The sequence below is a fragment of the Sminthopsis crassicaudata genome, chromosome 1, assembly GCF_048593235.1.
Source record: "Sminthopsis crassicaudata isolate SCR6 chromosome 1, ASM4859323v1, whole genome shotgun sequence".
In the NCBI taxonomy this organism is placed as follows: Eukaryota; Metazoa; Chordata; class Mammalia; order Dasyuromorphia; family Dasyuridae; genus Sminthopsis; species Sminthopsis crassicaudata.
This window is the reverse complement of record NC_133617.1, coordinates 498,250,026-498,264,786: the sequence shown is the minus strand read 5'-3', so window position 1 is coordinate 498,264,786 and position 14,761 is coordinate 498,250,026. Positions and strand designations below refer to the sequence as shown.

General features: G+C 33.0%; 1 protein-coding gene across 11 annotated transcripts in view; it reads left to right on the top strand.

The window, feature by feature from the left end:
- The window catches only part of SPIN1 (spindlin 1), a 211,735-nt gene that overhangs the window by 146,730 nt on the left and 50,244 nt on the right, over positions 1–14,761 (top strand). Inside the window, exon 3 of one of the 11 annotated variants that reach the window (XM_074281495.1) lies at positions 3,605–3,674. The exons of the other annotated variants lie outside the window; for them this stretch is intronic. The gene's annotated coding sequence lies outside the window, so the exon portion shown is untranslated. The remainder of the gene's footprint in view (positions 1–3,604; positions 3,675–14,761) is intronic. 11 annotated transcript variants of the gene reach the window in all.

The following is a 14,761-nucleotide window of genomic DNA, read 5'->3' as shown; positions in this document are numbered from 1 at the left end:
AGTCCAAACTGGTCATAGTGGTCTCACAGAAAGAGATCAGTAGGATCCCTTTCAGTGTTTATGCAAACAGTTTATGCCATCCAGCTCTGGTTATTTTCAGTGTCTGTCTTTTATTCCTGGAACTCTTCTGGTCTTCTTCAGGAAGCTTTTAATAAGTCTTCTTTAATCTTAGTGCCTTGCTTCTAAGATTATCTCCAATTTAATCCTGTATATATCTTGTTTGCACATAATTATTTGAATGCAGTCTCATCCATTTGAATATATATTTCTTGAGAACACTTAGTACATTGCCTAGGACATAATAGGAGCTTAATTGTTTATTGACTTTATAGGCTCAAAAAAGAGAGACTGGCCTTGTGAATTCATTGATACAGGCACCTCCCAAATGAGCATGCATCCTCTGTTGGTACCTTTCTTGAAAATTATATTTGATAAGAGGACTAAAGTTAAATTCAGGAGACTATGAGTTTTGAATTCTGCTTTAGAAGACCATGTTTGATCCAGGGTAATTTACTGAAAGTTTTCTTGGCCTCTGTTTCTTTGGAATAATAGCACCCACGTCACTGAGTGGATGTGGAGATCAGTGAGATGATATTTGTAAAAGCACTTTACGCGTGCTGGGTATCATTATTTTTGTTGTCATTCAGTTATATTCTACTCTTTGTGACCCCATGGATCTTATCTGTCCATGGAGTTTTCTTGGCAAGGAAACTGGAGTGACAGCTTCTCCAATGCATCTAATAGATTGTCCCAGGATCACACAGCTAGGAAGTGTTTGAGGTTGGAGTTGAGCTCAGGTCTTCCTTACTATATCAATTGTCATATCATCCATTAATCATCAGCCCTCAATTTGCTTAGAATTCTGGCAGGTAGCTTGACTAGCCCCAAGGTCACACAGCTAGCATGTGTCAGAGGCAAGGCTTGAATATAGATAGATCTTCATGTTTCCAAGGCTAACTCTATACTATGCTTTCTCAGTTTATGTTATCTAATTTGACTTTGAATGTCAAAAAATTCTCTATCTTACTCTGTTAATCAGCCATTCGTTTAATTGATTGATTTTTGGTTTGTTTTTGTTTTAAATTCATTTATTAATTTTTTGTTGATGAAAGTGTGTAAAGGATCTAATTTTTTTTCTAAGGACTGGCTAATAATCAAAAGTTTTATTATATTATTGCCTTTTAATTTTCTTTAAAATTATCTGTTCTATCTGATACTTTTTTTTTTAATGTGCTAATAACTCTTTAGTTTTAAATTATTGAGAGAAAGATTTGAGATTTAAATAGATAGTGGTATGGCTTGGATATACAAAAAGTTCCTGCCTATAAGTAGCTACATGTAATCAGCAAAGGATGACTTCTTTCCTTTAAATATTCTTTTTTTAAAAAGAAAAATCAGTTTAGAATTTGACAGGTTCATATTTAACCTAATTGTGATCCTGACAGAAAGTCTAGTGTATTGTAGGATAATTCATTTATTAAACTCTGTTGTATATAATTTATGACAATATTCCTAGAAGTTAAAAGCTCAAGGGAAAATTATCTTATTATGAAGTATATCCGTTATCCAGTTTCCAGTGAAAGGGATTGTTTCTTTAAATACCATTTCTTTTGGCAATTTTCAGTATCTCTTAATGATGAAATTCACGTATTTAGATATGAGACAGTTTTTAATGGTCAAGTATTTTTCTTTTTAACTGAAAAACATGTTTTAAAATGTAATGATAAACCTTCCTGCTTTAATAGACACTACTCTTGAGTATCAGCATTGTATAATATGTGCAGAATATATCTTTAGTAGATTTTCAAAATAAATTACTTTCACTTTAATGATGCCTTTATTTAGCATAAAATAGTGGTATTTTTATGGTTTCTTGTTTTTTAAGTTTTAGGCCTGATCTCTTCCAAATTTTAAATTGAACGTTAACTATACTATTGCTATAAATAAAAGTTCCCAATTGTTTTTAAATGTGGAATTAAATTAAATTTGTTTAAATTAGCAAATTAGAATTAGTCAAAATTTGTTGCTCTATTCTTTTACTATTTTTGTTATTTCATGTTGGGTTTACATACAGCAACATTCTTCATGTTTTAAATCATGTTTAAATTTCATGTTACCAATGAAAAGAATCACATATGAACCATTTTCTCAAATAAGTGAATGAATTTTGTGTGCGGCAGAAATTCAGATTAGAGTGAATTAATATTGGCATATATTAACAACACATTTCTAAGCAGTAGTTTGTATTCCTTCAAATGACTTAATTTGAACTCTTTGTATCTTGAAGAACTTTGTCCAAATGAATGTGAAATTCATGGCTTTCTTATGAAATTTTTAGTTTAAAACTTTAAAATTTAGCAACCAACATTCATTATTAGCATTTTAATCAGCTTTTAACTTAAGCTTCATAAGCCATCTTATTTATATGAAAGATGAAAAATCTAGCTTTCTTAAAAATTTGTTTTTAACTTCTTTTTGAAAGAAAATCCTATCCCTGATATTTTTAATCATAATGTTTTCAATCGTAAGATTGAAGCAATTCTGGACAGAAAGGATGAAAGGATTGAATTCTAGAAACAAGTTAATGATGATATTTTTATTCAACAAAAGTTAAATATTTTTGTAAAAGAAAGCCCCAAATCATGTTGTAAAAACAAAAGACATAAATTAAACTATGGGTCCCTACCCCCAAATAAGCTATGTATGTGTGTGGGTGTGTGAGTGTTTAGGTGTAAAAGTTAAGCAAAAGCAGAGAGGTGCTTCTCATAATTGTACTAAAATGTACATTTTCATTTATAATGTTTTAGTCTTTGTTTTATTTTCTTAGTCTTGGTTGCTTTACTCAGTTTATAATTTTGTATTTCTCCAAGTTATATTTTTAAAAATCATATTTTAAGGCTCATTTTAAAATTTGAGTTCCCAATTCTTCTTCAGGCCCTGCTCTACTCATTGAGAAGTTATTCGAGGCATATTTTCATATTAGCCATGTTTCCAAAAAAGAATTGGGGGGGGGAAGGGAGAAGCAAGTTTCAGTCTATTTCTCACCTTGGATGTAGATAGGATTGTTATTGTTATATATATTTTTTAATCCTGTGCTATTGTCTTAGCTCATTGTATTAGAGTAACTAAGACTTTCACAGTTGATCATCTTTATAGTATTGTCCTGTTTTTGCTCATTTCACTTTGCCTATGTTTATATAAATTTTCCCATGCTTTTCTGAGACTATTCTGTTTATTTCTTATACCAAAGTAATGTTTTATTATAATTATGTTCAACCATTCCTCAATAAATGAGCATCTCCTTGTTTTCTGTTTTTGTCACTACAAAAAGAGCTGCTGTAAATATTTTTGTACATAGAGGTCCTTTTCCCTTTTCTTTGATGTGATATTGCTAGATCAAAGGGTAGACAGATTTTGATAGCCCTTTGGGTATAGTTCCAAATTCTCTAGAATGATTCGAGTTCCTAACTTTATCAATAGTGCATTAGTGTTTCTATCTTCCCACATCCTCCCCAACATTTGTCATTTTTCTTTTCTGCCATTTAATTGTGAGAAGAAATTATTTTTCGATTATTAATTTTTTCTTTTTTACTTTGGCCCACAGGGGCTGGGATTTGAATGACAATCTCTGAAGACTATTTCTTGATGATCCCTACCCAGAGAATCTAATCTAGGTAAATACTAGCCCTAAAAGGATTTAGACTTTAGACTCTCCCCTCCTCCTGAGATTTAAGTGGTCTTCTAGATAGATAGGTGTGTGTGTGTATGTGTATATATATATAATATATTCATTATATATTATATATACAATATATTCATTATATATTATATTATTACATATAATATATAATATTATATTATTATATATTATATTTTTATATAATATATTCATTTATTTATTCCTTCCCAGATTTCCTGAGGCAGGAGTGGTATGGGTGGAGATATCTTTTATCTGGAATGCTAACACAGCTGAGTGTCATGCTCCACCCACTTCCTCAGTGGGTGGGGCTAAGGGCTTTAAAGCTCACACTTTTATTAGAAAAAGTTCATCCATTTGTTAATTGTTAGCTTGATGGCTGGATTGATTTTCATCCATCTGAGGCAACTCCTTTTCCCAAGGTATTTAACTATTCAGTGATTTCTGCCTTTGTCTTTAGTTACTAAGAGACATCATTGACCATCAATTTATTGATTATTTGCTAGCCTAATCAAATAAATTTATTATTATATTGCAACTCATATAGCCAGTTTCTTGGAGTGTGAGATGCTACCTGAGTTTTAGTTTGCATTTTTCTAATTTTGATTTAGAACTTTTCTTCATGATTCTGAAAAATGCCTATTCAAATCCTTGACCATTTATCAACTATGGAATGATGGTTATTTTTATAAATTTGGTTCAGTTCCCTATATATTTGAGAAATGTGATCTTTATCTGAGAAACTTGTAAAAAATAAAAAAAAAAAAACTTTCTTCCCAGTTTCCTGCTCATTCTAATCTTGGCTTCATTGATTTTGTTTGTGCAAAAACATTTTACATTTCATGTAATCAGAATTTTTTTTTCTGTGATTCTTTTTTGTTTAGTTATAAATTCTTTCTTTTTCCATGGGTTTTATAAATGAAATTTCCCATGTTCCCCAAACTTGCTTATTTGGGGGCATATCAAAGGTGTTTGGGGGTATCCCATGAGTTTCAGTGTTGTCTTTAAAAGAAAGTTCAAATTGTCTCCAAGTCAAGTTGGGGATTTATTTGGGGATTTACTTGGAGTAAGGAATAGCACTCTGTGAGCCTCCTCCTTTGAGGGAAAGGGATCACCAAGCAGAATGGGGCAAAGGTTCATAGAGACGTGAAAGTAAGAAAAAAGAAAATTGGCTGGTCTCAAAGGAAATTTTTGTATAAATTTGGACAATCCCAAAAAAGTCCCTGATTGGGTTAAAGTAGTTGCACTTGCAAAAGGTAAAAAGCCCTTTTGTTTTAATGAAGTCTTTTTTTTTTTTTTTTTTTTTAATTTTTTATTTATTTATTTTTTTTAGTTTACATTAGACAATGTTTTTCAATTCTTTGCTACATCAAAAAATATGGCTGAAAATCTTTTTGTTTCTTTTTGTCTTTGATCTCTTTGCAGTATAAATTTAATAGTTGACAATTATCGGTCGAGATTTAATGGGTTCTGGGGAGTAGTTCCTGTAGATGGTACGTTAGTATGCCTGTCCTGACACATTTGCTCCAGTAATAACTATTTTCTTTTGGTCACTTTTGCCAAACTGGTATTTGTGAAGTAGAACCCCAAGAGTTCTTTAATTTATATTTCTTTAGATTAGTTATTTGCAGCATTTTTACATGATAATTATTAGCCTGGCTTCTTTATTTGAAAATTTCCATTTTTTGCTCTTTGGAATACAAAGTGCCCCAAATTTATTGGGGGTCTGGATCTGTATCCAGATGTCCCAAAAGAATAGATAATTTCTAAGTTAAGAGGCAAAATTTTATTATAATTGTAATGCTAATTGAAGGGGGCTAAATTCCAGGAGAGGAAAATAGCAAAAAGCTGGGAGCAAACAAATTTATCAGGATTTGGGGAGTGTGGAACAAAGAACAGAGCTGCTGGGTATATAACTTCATAGGATTGGACCTACGTGATTGGTGGGAAATTTGACTAATGGAGGCTAACAACAACCTCTTTTCTTCTTTTATGAAACTTAAGAAGCACTCATTGTTTGAGTCTAGGTGGGAGATAAGCAGTATACACTTTTTTTGGACAAAGCAGACTTCCTTGAAGGAAGGATAGTTTAGTGGAATAAAGATATGAGGAACAACTAATTTTCTTTCACCCACATTCTCTAAGGTTGAGCTAGTTTTCTCCCAATAGCTACATTCCTAAGTGAGATAGTTTGGGAATTGGATTCCATAATTCCCAATGCCAAGTAGCCTGGGGTTCTAGAAAAGTATTGAAGTATAGAAGAAAAGGTATTGAAGGGGTGTCCTAATGTCACTATCATTCTTACATATTTGAACCAGTTTTCTATGTTTTCAATTTAATAGATTGATAAGTTTTTGAGAAATTTACTGCATAAATTCCCCCCACTTTGTTTTCCTAGTTTTTTCTTCAGTAATTTTTTGAAAAAAAATTAAACTTCATAAAATTTTAAAAATTATATCATCTGTAATTTTTTTCTATCTCTTCTATCTTAGTCAAGAAATCATTTTAGACTTGTTCATAGTTGGGAAAGGCATTTCATTCATTCTAATTTATGTTGTACTCTTTTATAGCCAAGCGATATATTCTAAGGGGAAAAGTCTTACTTAAGCATAGCCAAACTATTTAAATTATAAATCCACTCTGCTCTCTTCAACAATGAGAATGATTCAAACCAATTCTAATTGTTCAGTAATAAAGAAAACCATATACACCCAGAGAGGTCTATGGGAACTGAGTGTGGATTACAACATAGCATTCTCATTCTTTTTATTATTGTTTGCTTGTATTTTGTTTTCTTTCTCAGTAGATAACTGTATAAATATGTACACATACATTGGATTTAACATATATCTGAACATATTTAACATGTGTTAGACTACCTGCCATCTAGGAGGGGAGGGGAAGGAGGAGATAATTTGGAACAGAAGGCAAGGGTCAATGTTGAAAAATTACCCATGCATATGTTTTGTAAATTAAAAGCTTTCATTAAAAAAAGTACAAATTTGACAAATTTCAAAGGAATAGTAACATAGGGTGGTCCAAAAAGGGCTTTTAAGTTTTGAGTGCTTAAAGATTCTCATTATGATAAATTATGGGTGAGGAAGATATAACAACTACCAAGCAAAATCTCAGTTTGACAATACAAATACTATTACAAATATACTTTGTCTTCCACTTCATCATGCTTATTCAGTAGGATAGATTTGTCTTTAAATACATCAATTCATAAAATTCTAACCATATATTTCTGATTTCCTCATATTTGTCATCTTTTGTATAGAAGAATAATTTCTCAACATTATCACACCTCACCTTAAATGGGCCCTCTCTCATAAGAAAAATAGCAGCAAAATCTAGACGGTGATTCATTTGGCAGCATATGCAATACAGTTCACCTGAAATCCTTTACCTCCCTATCAAAAGGAAAGGTTCTTTACCTCTTTTAGACCATACAAACTATAATTATGACAATAGATATAAAGCTGTATATGTGAATTCATTGATATAGGAGAATTCATTGATATAGGAAGATTCAAAATGAGTCATGTATTACAATAGTCAAAGAAATGAAGTTAAGGACAAAACAAAGGGCAATAATAATAAAGAGGAACATACTGGATATAAGCATTACAATCAAGTTTTATAGAAGTTGCATAAATAATTTCATCAAAAAGGGGGAGGAAGATGGCTTGATTACATGGTGAGAATGAGGGAGGAACAGACAATTGATATACCCTTGGGAATTCCATTGGAAGATACAAAGGGATAAATGACTTTTTTGGTTGGATCCCCTGGAGCACTTATTCAAAGATATATATCAATGAGTGACATTGATCACAAAATATATGCAAAATTTACAATTTTATCTTAAAAATAATAAAACATTTGACTTTTATACCTATGAATAAAAAGGTATTTATGGAATATCAATGTTATAGGTTCTTTGCTAGACTCCAAGAAGAGGGAGGAAGGAAAGTGAGGGAGGATTACTACCTCTCTAAATAAATGAATTAATGAATGTATATATATAAAGTAATTTTACTGCCCTATGCCAAAGTGGACATATGTAAATTTATGGGGTTAGAGAATGAACCCATGATTTTACTAATAATTCCTGAATAAGGAAACTAAGTATTATCCATTCACTCAAAGAACATTACTCCAACATTACATAAACTGACTGCAAATTAAAACTCTTACTGATCATTGGCCAAAAAAAGTTAAATGAATGGACCGAATTTATACCAGGAATACCATATTGATTTAATATAAATAAAACATAAACATAGACTCTTAATAACCCCTCTAAAGAAAATAATAATAATAATAGGGGCAGTTAGATAAAGTAGATAGAGCACCAGCTCTGAAGTCAGGAGGACCAGAGTTCAAATTTGATCCCATCACTTAATACTTACTAACTGTGTGAGCCTGGGCAAGTCACTTAATTACAATTGCCTCAGCAAAATAAACAAACAAACAAAACCACAATCACATCAGTAGATGCTGAAAAATTATTAAAAAAAAATATTTTGGTATGTATTGTACCTTTCTTTTGCAAAGCAGTTGGAGTTAAATGATTTACCCAGGGTCATATAGCTAGTAAGTATTACTTACTTAACTGCCTCTATCATTTCTGGTTTTGACCTTAATATGAACAAATTATTTGTGCAAAATCTTTTTAATGTAGTTAGAATTATCCATTTTGCATTTCATAATCTTTAGTTCTTTAGCTATAAATTTCTCCCTTCTCCACAAATCTAAGAGGTAGATTATCTCTTGAAACACTTTTTTTTTTTTTTTTTGAAACTTTGAATTGTTTTACCTAATGATTAGATTAATTTATAGGAGCATCGACAATGTGCTTGTCTTTATATAATTCTTTAATTATTGACTTTATATTTTTGTCATATTTGACAATTTTTACTCAATGTGAAATCTCCAGAGAGGTTTTACTTTTTTAAAATACAAATTATATTAGAACATTGAAGCATTCTTGCACATATGATTGTTGATAGTGCTTTTCAGAACTTGTTTAAATCCTTTGTTTACTAAGTCTATTGGGGAGGGTAGTTTGTTGTTTTTGTATTTTTGGATATCAAGTTTCTATGTATCTTGGATATCAAGGTTTTGTCAGTGAAATTTGAAAGTTTTCCCTTATAAGATGAGTTTTTTTGTCTGCATAGTTTTTTGTTTGTAATTTTTTTTTCCTTTTATGCCATTGTAAGATTATGTATTTACAGATGTAAAGGATCTAAGAAGAGACACGTCCAGAAACTTGGGGTGCTTTACTCAAGATTACACAGTAAACATCATAGATGAGTTTTGAACCCATGTGTCTGACTCTAAAGTGATTTCTCTCTTCCCCCCCTCCCCATTACACTGTTTTTTGTCTTTTGGGATTGCCTATTTCTCTTTATTTTTTAAAAGAATTCTCTTAATTGTTCATTAGAACAACCAGTGTGGAAAACAACTAGCAATTATGTTAAAAACAATATCTTGTTTTATATTGAACTTTTAAAAAAAAAATTGGTTTTGACCTCCTTAGATTATGTCAATAATACAGAACATCTCAAAAGTCGTTAGGCTATTAAAGCTTAAAACTTTAAAAAAAGACTTTTAGAATACTTTTTGTAACTTATTAACTCGAGGTCAGACAAGGAAGCATTATGGCTGGATTTGAACTCTTATCTCCCTGAATCTTAGGCCTATGTCTCGGTGTACTATAGCAAACAGTCTTTATTTTATTAAGCCTATTAATAAGTCCCACTGATTCTCTGAGATTTTCTAAGTCAACAATGATGGTGACTAATTAGGGAATGTTGTTTCTTTTTGACAATGTTTATACTTTTAGTGGTGATTTCTTGTTTTACTATTCTAGCTAGTATTTCAAGTACTAGAGAGACTATATTTGGTTTACAACAGTTTGTACTGGGGAAACTCATTTTTCCCCCATTACAAATAATACTAGTTCTATTGTAATGTTCTTTTCTCTAAATTACAATTGTTCTCTGGGAGCAGGTTTCTTGGGGAGCTTCTGGGAGCAGCCTTTCTTTCAGTTCAGTTCAATAACCCCAAATGCAGCCAGGAGTTAAAGTCCAAATCCTTTATTGTCTCTTCCAAAATCTTATCTCCTTCACTTGGGGCTCAGCTAATTTTGTGGAGGCATTCCTCACTCCTTGGTTCCCCAGAATTCTTGCTGCTAGTCCTTTGTCTCTGCCAGCTTCAGCCTCTTGTCTTCCCAATGTCTCCAGCGAGCACAAAGGTGAAAGTGGGAATGAATCTGACTCTGCCTCCGAGAGTGGGCTTGTGGGAGCTCCTTGCTTATATGCTGCAGGACATTGAGCATACACCAATCATTTCATCACTAGGAAATCATTATTTGTTGTAGGATTACATCAATGCTATGTTAGATTTAGCCATTGTCTCCTCAATTCCACTTAGTACCTCATTTCAAGTTCTGGCCTATAACATCTCCTTCTAGGGTCAGATCAATTATACTGGACCATGCTAAATTAAATAATTGTCTCTTACCCATTCCAGTCAAGTGACTTAGCATCTTGTAAGAATCCTAACATTCTATGTTTAAGTTAAAATGATTGCAGAAATCCAAATATAAAGAAAAATACAACTAAAAATCAATATCTTGTGATGATAAGTGAGCTTTGCCAGAGAGAAAAGATTTTATAAGCATACAGAGTTTGGGGTCTATTGGTCCTGCTAGACGGCATAGTTAATAGTGTTAGGCATGGATTCAGAAAGACCTGAATTTGCCTGGCCTCTGATACTTATTAACTGTGTGATGTTGTGCAAGTCATTTAACCTCCTCATTTGTAAATTGGAGATAATAGCATCACCTATTTCCCAGGGTTATTGTGAGGATAAAATGGGATATTTGTAAAGGATTTAGCCCAGTATCTTGAACATAGTAGGCTCTATATCAGAGGTTCTCAAACTAGCGTCCTGCTGAGGATGTTTATGTGGCAGCCCTGCTTATGGCAAATAGGCTGAGGGGTGGAGACAGAGTGTGAGGTTTTGTTTTACTATAGTCAGGCCTTCCCACAGTCTGAGGTACGGTGAACTGGCCCCTATTTAAAAGGTTTTAAAAGACCACTGCTCTATATAAATGTTAGCATTATTATCAAATGTGATTACTCCATTGATTTTCTTTAACTTTTTTTTCTTATTCTCTTCATGGTGGACATCATATGTAGAACTATGAAATTAAAAGACATCAAGAAAATATTAAAAAGTAATTCTTCAAATAAAAGGTCGAGAATTGCAAGGGAACTAATGAAACAAAAAGTCAGAGGAAGGTGGTCTAAGTGTACCTGATCTAAAGCTATATTATATAGCAGCAGTCACCAAAACCATTTGGTACTGGCTAAGAAATAGAACGGTAGATCAGTGGAACAGATTAGATACAAAGGACAAAAAAAGGGTACATCTATAGCAATCTAATCTTTGACAAACCCAAAGATACCAACATTAGGGACAAAAATTCATTGTTTGGAAAAAACTGTTGGGAAAACTGGAAATAAGTATGGCAGAAATTAGATATGGATCCACACTTAACACCATATACCAAGATAAGATCAAAATGGGTCCATGATTTAGGCATAAAGAATGAGATCATAAATAGATTAGAGGAACAGAGAATAGTCTACCTCTCAGACCTGTGGAGGAGGAAGGAATTTATGACCAGAGGAGAACTAGAGATCATTATTGATCACAAAATAGAAGATTTTGATTACATCAAACTAAAAAGTTTCTGTACAAACAATACTAATGCAAACAAGATTAGAAGGGAAGTAACAAATTGGGAAAATATTTTTAAAAGTAAAGGTTGTGACAAAGGTCTCATTTCCAAAATATATAGAGAACTGACCCTGATTTATAGGAAACCAAACCATTCTCCAATTGATAAATGGTCAAGGGATATGAACAGACAATTCTCAGATGATGAAATTGAAACTATTTCCACTCATATGAAAGAGTGTTGCAAATCACTGCTGATCAGAGAAATGCAAATTAAGACAACTCTGAGATACCACTACACACCTGTCAGATTGGCTAAGATGACAGGAACAAATAATGATGAATGTTGGAGGGGGTGTGGGGAAATTGGGACACTAATACATTGCTGGTGGAGTTGTGAAAGAATCCAGCCATTCTGGAGAGCAATTTGGAACTATGCCCAAAAAGTTATCAAACTGTGCATACCCTTTGACCCAGCAGTACTACTACTGGGCCTATATCCCAAAGAAATACTAAAGAGCGGAAAGGGACCTGTATGTGCCAAAATGTTTGTGGCAGCCCTCTTTGTAGTGGCTAGAAACTGGAAACTGAATGGATGTCCATCAGTTGGAGAATGGTTGGGTAAATTGTGGTATATGAATGTTATGGAATATTATTGCTCTGTAAGAAATGACCAGCAGGAGGAATACAGAGAGGCTTGGAGAGACTTACATCAACTGATGCTGAGTGAAATGAGCAGAACCAGAAGATCGCTGTACACTTCAATGTTGTATGAAGATGTATTCTGATGGAAGTGGAAATCTTCAACATAGAGAAGATCCAACTCACTTCCAGTTGATCAATGATGGACAGAAATAACTGCACCCAGAGAAGGAACACTGGGAAGTGAATGTAAAATGTTAGCACTACTGTCTATCTACCCAGGTTACTTATACCTTCGGAAGCTAATACTTAATGTGCAACAAGAAAATGGTATTTACACACATATATTGTATCTAGGTTATATTGTAACACATGTAAAATGTATAGGATTACCTGTCATGGGGGGAGGGAGTAGAGGGAGGGAGGGGATAATTTGGAAAAATGAATTAAAAAAAAAAAAAAGTAATTCTTCAAATAACCATTGTGGTAAAACATACGCCTTTGTATTCTCTATTTTTTTTTCCCCGAAGTGATTTTTTTTTTTTACATATTAATTTGAAGCTTATTGTGTGGTCTGTGGGCAAGATGCTGCTTCCAATTCTTCCTGGCAATTCCTATCAAATAGGTTTTTCTTTGTCATATAATTGAATATTTTTGAGTTTATCAAACACTGGACTGCTACTTTGAGACCTGAAAATATTAGTTTTATTCATTCTTAACTTATTTTTCTTAAGATCATAGAGCTTTTGGGGGCAGTTAGGTGGCGTAGTGGATAGAGCACCAGCCCTGAAGTCAGGAGGACCTCAGTCCAAATCTGGTCTCAGACACTTAACACTTTCTAGCTGTGTGACCTTGGGCAAGTCACTTAACCCTAAGTGCTTCAACAAAAATGAATAAATCTCAGAGCTTTGGTGAATAGAGAAGCAAGTCTATATTTTATTTTGCTATCTTTGGGGGTGGGTGGGTGGGTGGGAGGGGATTTGGTATATTGGTAGTTGCTTTGGAATTTAGTCTTGTAGAGTTGTCTGGAGACCTGGAAAGGTTAAATGACTTGCCAGTCATATAGCTAGTATGATACATAACATAATAGGATTCAGCTTTTCTTGACCCCTAAGACATTTCCATTCATTGTGTTATTTGGTTTCACTTTCTTTGCTGATTCTCTGGTATTTTCTAAGCAAACAATTATGCTGACTTGTATAGAAGGATAATTTTGTCTCATCTTTGCTACTACTTGATATATTTATTTACCTTTAATGTTACTTTCTGATTGCTTTGGCTACTATTTCAAGAATTGTGTAAAATGACAAGAGGGGAAAATGGGATAACCCTTGTTTTATACCTAATTGTATTGAGGAAACTTTGATTCATTTTCCTTTACAAATCAGTAAAACGGGAAACTGAGGACTTCTCAGAATAATAACTTTGAGTAATTTAAGACTCAGCACTAAGGCTCTGGGAAGAAGAGACTTTCTTTTCCAGCAGAAAAACTGAGATATAAGCCCTTGACCTTTACTCAACTGCTTCGAGTACTTAACCTGACTAATTATTTAATGATTTGGAGATATTCTGAAAGCCTCCAAACTGACTATCTCCATTTGTTGATTGAGAAAGCCTTGAGGTAAACCAAGTCTACTGAGTTATTTTAGAAACCCCTCTGGTTTAATAGATTACTTACCTCTAAATAAGTCCTTATTGTGAAGGGATTATGTGGTTTCTCATAATATCATTGACTAAGATAGATTGAACCTATAACCTAAATTTTAGTTTATGAAGTTCTGATGGGTTTGGGAAAAATGAAATTCTTTGTACAAACATTACAATAGAGTGCTCATGTCGCTCAAGCAAGCTTTTGCAAACATTGTTAACAAGCTAACCACAATAAACTTAAGCAAACACATTTGCAATAAGTCAACTAAATTGGCTTGACTAGAATCTAGCAAACCTTTACTACTTCCACTTGAGCAAGTAGTGAAAATTAACCAGATTAAAAGGGGTTGGAGGGGTCAGGGGTTCCTGTGACTATTTAATCACTTCTGATTCTGTAATTAGTGCCCTCCTCTCAATGTGATTAATTATATAAAATGTTTTTTCAATTTGAACCATCTTTATCTTCTTGTTTTAGTTCCTACAAAGTCTTAGTGAACTTTCTGATCTAGTTTTCTTGCTAGGATTTTATTGAAAATTGCTTTACAAAGTAGCATATATTCTGAATGTATATTGCTTTTGGCTGCTGACAATTCTTTTTTTCACTGCTGACAATTCCTTTTCACACAGAAGTGTTAAGTGTTTCCTGCTAACTGGTAACTTGTGTTAATCAAATGAAGTATGTTTAGTAAATTTTGTTGGTGTTTGAAGCTGAGATCACAGTGTCATTGAAAAAAGAAAAATGATTATAAATAAAATTTTGTACACTTAAAGAATCCCTAATCTGTGATTTCATCTGTTTTGAGGCCATTTCTCTATCCACTATATTATATCAGAATGACCCTCCTAACCAAACAAAAAAAACCTCATGTATTCAATTCTCATCTGCATGCAGATGATTCCTCAGCTATCCATCCAGCCCCATCCTTTCTGCAGACCTCCAAACTTTAAGACTTTCAGTTGCTTTTCAAACACCTCAACCTTGGATAGCTTATCCTCACTATGCCTAAACTGAATTCA